This window comes from Lactuca virosa, chromosome 9 (genome assembly GCF_052849685.1).
Source record: "Lactuca virosa cultivar CGN04683 chromosome 9, Lactuca_virosa_CGN04683_v6, whole genome shotgun sequence".
In the NCBI taxonomy this organism is placed as follows: domain Eukaryota; kingdom Viridiplantae; phylum Streptophyta; class Magnoliopsida; order Asterales; family Asteraceae; genus Lactuca; species Lactuca virosa.
In genome coordinates, this window is record NC_136434.1 from 70,332,614 (window position 1) to 70,338,514 (window position 5,901).

Consider the following 5,901-nt stretch of genomic DNA (forward strand, 5'->3'; position numbering starts at 1 on the left):
TGGCAGTGGAGGCTGATATGGCTTAACAGGAGTTTGACTTTTCTGATCAGGTGGCGGACTCGCCGAGTCCATATCATGGACTCGGCGAGTAGGATCTGGGCTCAGCTGGTTCTGATCTTGATTCTGCCCTTCTGTCTCCTTTTCTTGCACCGGCTTCAGATCTTTGTTCTGAATAGGGGCCAGAGGGGTTATAATCTTCCCACTCCTAGTTGTGACAATGTTTATATGTGCGCCTCTTGGATTGTTTTCGGTGTTACTCGGAAGTTCTCCTGGTGCTCTTTGATTCATTTTTTGGGCAAGTTGCCCCAGCTGCTTCTCAATGTTGTGAATAGATGCTTGCTGATTCCTTAATATTGTTCTTGTATCTTGTATTGCAGCATCGTGGTCATTGTGTCTTTTTTCGGATGCAGTTACAAATTTAGTGAGCATTTCTTCTAGATTTGGTTTCTTTTCTTGTACCGGCTCCTCCTTTTGGTAAAAACCCCTTGCCTTTTGTCTAAATTTCTCCTCCCTCGCTTTCTTGTACTCATCATAAGGGAGCCATTCTTTCTTAGGTTTTCGCCAATCGTCATCGAACCTATCACCACTAGAATAGCATACTTGCACTTTCTTATTCCCGTTCTCGTCCAAATCACAATCTCTAGTTAGATGAGGCCCATTGCAATTTTCACATCCTACCCGAATAGCATGGATTGTTTGATCCATTTTATCCATCCTTCTATCCATGGTTTTCAACATTACCATAACTGCCGACAAATCTTCAGAAGCTGCGTAAACCGATCCCTTGGTCATATCATTCCTTGGATTGTGGTATTCTCTAGAATGCTTAGAGAATTCTTCAATCAGTTCTTTGATCACCGGGGGTGCCTTCTTTGTGAGGGGTCCTTGCGAGTCTAGGAGCTGCCTAGTTGTTACATTGACTCCATCATAGAAAATGGAGACTTCTTGTTGGCTATTAAGATCATGATGTGGGCAATTCCTTAGTAGACTTTTGTATCTCTCCCATGCCTCATAAAGGGACTCTCCAGGTTGTTGTTCAAAGTTGGCGATAGCTTTCTTCAACTTGGCTATTTTCGAGGGTGGGCAAAACTGGTCAATAAATTCTTCCTTCATCTTAGCCCATATAGTGATGGATCCGGGAGGGAGTGACTTGAGCCAATCCTTTGCACCACCTTTGAATGTAACTGGAAGCATACGAAGCAGCTGGGTTTCGCGAGGCACATTTGGAACATTAAAATAATCAACTACATCATTGACTTCATCCAAGTGTTTATAGGCATCTTCGTGGTCTTTTCCATAGAAGGGGATTTCCTTGAGTTGAGCAAGAATGTGACCCTTAAGCTCAAAAGTGGCAGTCGCAGGAATTGCGGGTTGCACAAGTCCCGGGCCGGTATCATCCCGTATCCTCTTCTTCCATTCGCCCATGGGAACTTCATCAATGTTCGCCATAGTGTTGTCAAAGTTGCCTTCTAGATCGCTACCTTCTTCAAATTCGCTTTCTTCTCCTTCGGACTCGTTCACGATGTCTTCCTTGATTGGGTCTTCGTTTGCCAAGGAAGAGGTGTTGGATGCTCCTGATTTGCTGCTCTTTTTCTTGCTAAAAACGGATTTGAGATTCTTCAAAGGTGAGTTCTTTGAAGAAGCGGATTCTCCAACGGTTTTTCCTTTGTTCTTTCTTAGAGCGGACTCCGGGTCTTCAAGTGGAGGAACCAAAGACGTATTGGATCCTCGGGTCATGTAACAACTGCAATTAAAGTAAGAAAAACGCGTGAAAAGAACAAAAAGAAACTAAAATAAAAACTGTGAATCAGCGATGGACTCGCCGAGTAGAGTCGATTGCACTCGGCGAGTTTAAGGCAGAAACAGAAAAGAAAAGAAAAAAAATCTAATTAAATTTCTAAAACAGAAAACTATGAATACTAATCCTATCAACTAAATTACCTAAAAAAATAACTTTGTGCAAGATAAATCTCACACAAAGGATCGATAAAACTAGATATTAATGCTAATTTTTGAACCGTTCCCCGGCAACGGCGCCAAAAACTTGATGTGTGTAAAATGCACTGGTTTTATTCCTACTCTAAAAATATAGATTTAGCACACAAAGGCAGTGAACCTGTCTTTTAGTGGTATAGTTGAATAAGTAGGGTGTCGAACTCAGGGAACGGAAATTAAACTAATAACTAATTTTAACTAAACAAGTAATAAAAGTAAGGGTTTTCTCTAGTTTTACAAGACTAGAAACTTAAACACACCACCTAACACGTAATTAACTAATCAACTAAAGCAAGTAAAAATTCACCAAATTTGATAAAAGGGTTTCTGTTTAGGTCCAACCAATTCACTCCTATGGTTAATTTTATGGTAAAGTAATAAATTAATTGTTATTGGTTACTAACTATAGTGATTAGATTCACATCCTCTATTACCAACCCTTAGTAAATTAATCAATTCAAGCAGTGATCAAGTGTTTAAACTAATTAACTCCCTAGTTCAATTATTTGGATTAAATAAGATTTGTAATTGGTTAATCAAATTAGTAATTCAACTAACCTCTTGTTTGTTGGTGTCTCAAACAAGCTCACACATTAATTTACCCATTCTCTAATTAATCCTAGTTTCATATTCACTAATCCTAGGCATATAATGAAGTGTTCACATAAATCATATGAGGTTAACAATTAAGAGATGTTCATGCAGCCTAATTGTCTTCCTATTAACAGAAAATAGTTATGGTTAATGCATAAGGGTCTTTAACAAACTTAACTTAATAAAATCACCAATAATCAATCAATCAAAGTATAAATCAAACCATAGGAGTAATTTGGTCTTTCCTAAACAGAAACTACGAAAATTCAGCTCATGATTATAGTAAAAGAGAAGCTAAAAACGAATTTAGTTGATCTAAACATGACTCACTTCTAAGAATAAGTGGAAAATTTAACCTAATTCGCCTTGAGTCTTCTAAAGATCAAAGATTAGGGTTCTTCAGGTCTCCAAGGGTTTCCTCAGTCGCAAGTAATTCTCCAGAGATGCCAAAAAAACTCCCTAATTCGGAATTAGATCCTCTATTTATAATTATCTCAAAACAGGGGCAACTCGGCGAGTAGGTATCCAACTCGCCGAGTTCCTTTGAGAAATACGTGTACGGCAAGGATTCTGGACATTACTTCGCGAACATTCATTGGAACTCGCCGAGTAGCTTCTGGACTCGCCGAGTAGCTCCAGGTTTGTTCTTCTTTCTTCATTCTCCAGCTTTTGATTGCTTCTCCTTCTTCCTTTTTGCTTCCAAGCATGTCTTCTGGACTGAAAATATAATTTAGACATTATTAAGTACCTTTTGTCCATATTATGCAAATAATTAGCTAATAATTGATAAAATCTATACTAAACACATGGCTAAATATGCACATATCACTCGCCCCAACAGACCGGGGTGCGGCATCTCCGCCCATACAACAACTCATATGGTGGAGCACCAATACTGGAATGAAAGCTGTTGTTGTAGGAGAACTCTGCAAGGGGCAGGTAGGAGTCCCATCTCCCACCGAAGTCAAAAATGCAGTCTCTCAGCATATCCTCGAGAGTTTGTATTGTCCGCTCACTCTGGTCGTTCGTCTGCGGATGATAGGCTGTACTGAAGTGCAGCCGCGTGCCCAGTTCCTCGTGGAACTTCTGCCAGAAATGGGAGGTGAACCGAACATCGCGGTCTGAGATAATAGATACCAGCACCCCATGGCGAGAAACAAGCTCGCGGATATACACGTCGGCCAGCTTCTTGGCCGATGAACTCTCCCGTATCGCTAAAAAGTGGGCGCTCTTGGTCAATCGATCCACGATGACCCAAATAGCGTTGAAGCCCTTCGCCGTCCTCGGCAGCTTGGTGATAAAATCCATCGTGATCTATTCCCACTTCTACATGGGAACCTCTAGAGGTTGCAGCTTGCCATGCGGCCTCTGGTGCTCGGCCTTGACCGTCCTGGAGGTCAGGCACCTCTCCACGTACCAGGGGATTTCTCGCTTCATGTACGGCCACCAGTAACTCAATCGCAAATCCCAGTACATCTTGGTGGCCCCTGGTGAATAGAGAAGCGAGACTTATGAGCCTCCTCCAGTACAATCTGCGTGACCCCACCAGACATTGGAACCCAGACCCGACCGCAACGGGTCAATACTGATGGGTTTTGAGCATTCTAACACTCCTATGGTGTACATGCAACCCTAGAAACCTTGGATCTATGTTTGACTAAGATACATGCAAATAATTATTTTTCCAAGGTTCTTATCCTATCTAGCATGGCATGGGGAACTTGAATCAAATAAAGCTAGTATAATTACTTACCTTGTAGTTGTAGTTGATTGCTTGGAGTTTTAGAGCCTAGCACCAATAGTGTGGATGCCTCAAATGGAAATCACAAATCACCACAAACTTGGAATTTTGAGAGAATAGTAATCACCTTTCTTGAAATCGGCCCTCTTACTTTACTCACCACAACTCATGTGATTTCAAGAACCAAAGCCTCTTTTATATAGTGTGGTGGATTAGAGTTACATTCATGTAAACCCTAATACCCATGTCTTTTCATTTCCATGAGATCCATGGTTTAAAGCTCCATGGAGTATCCATGGACTTTCCATGCAAGCCTAGCCCATTCCAAATAAGCATTAGCCCACACTATATAAATACAAGAGCCCATATTTAATTAGTCATACTTTTGATCTCTAAATTAATTCTAGATTAATTATAGATCAATACTAATTAAATAATATGATTTTATATTAATATATTAGGACTTATAATATATTAATAAATCATAACTTATACTATTCTCAAACGATTATCCATAAATTGTTCGGGTGAAGTGCAACCCAAATGGACCATGCCGGGTCGGGTCGAGTACATACCAAATATAGTTATGGACTTAGACACTATATCCAAAAGTCTCCCACTTGGATAAGTCTAATAACTATAGTTGCAAGTATGACTTCAGGAACCGATCAGCAATCGTAGCTCTTTAAACTCTATTGAACTATGAAGCGCCATTTTAGATAAGTGATCATATAATCCTCTGTTCTAGATATCAGCCAGAAAAATACATGGAACATGGTCTTGCTTATTGTCCAGCATTTGTTTCCCGATTTCCGATTTGTTTGACATAGAACTTAACTGAACACATCAATTTAGTTCTGACTGGGCCCGGTACATAGGTCAAAACAAAATCATCGAGGGGCCCAGATATCGCTTCTAATCCTAGAAGGAACAGATAAACTTCGACTCGTATGTTTGCTCTACTACTTGTTGAATTACACACAAAAGCACGGTTTATAACATCGAGTTACCAATGCGTGTTCGTGCAATCAATGCATAACCAACTCATAGGCAACAACTCATATCTCTAGGTTTGAAGACTTATATGATATTACCGTCTCACGATCACTCGAGATAAATTCCATGAAGTGATACAAGTGAGCGTGGGTTGAATCTAATACTCAGAACTTATGAGCACTCATGAGTGTTGTAGCCCCGCTTTGTCTAACATCTTAGACCTCTACAAGCCAACCCATGACAGTCTTGATTCATATCTACTTCCAACATATGACCGACTGTGGAGAGTTTGAATAATATGATATAAACCATAACATAATTATTCTGGAAGTCAAAACATGCAAAAAGAAATAATAGTAAACGATTGACAAGAGATAGCAACACTTTACTCATAAATAACAGCTTTTATTTATCATCAAATGTCAATTACATTTTACAAATTTCAAGATTATCTAACTACTAAAACTAATATCATCCTTCAGCCCTATGCTCCGAGCATGCTGGAGATGCTTAGCCCGAGTCAGTCCCTTCGTGAGGGGATCTGCTGGGTTCTCATCCGATGATACCCTCTTTGC

The 5,901-nt window shown here is 40.1% G+C and overlaps 1 non-coding gene across 1 annotated transcript; it reads left to right on the forward strand.

Moving 5' to 3' along the window:
* The first annotated feature begins 958 nt into the window (after positions 1 to 958).
* Positions 959 to 1,065, forward strand: LOC145141738 (small nucleolar RNA R71). Its single transcript, XR_013722932.1, has one exon. It is a non-coding gene; the product is annotated as a small nucleolar RNA R71 (small nucleolar RNA).
* Positions 1,066 to 5,901: the final 4,836 nt, after the last annotated feature.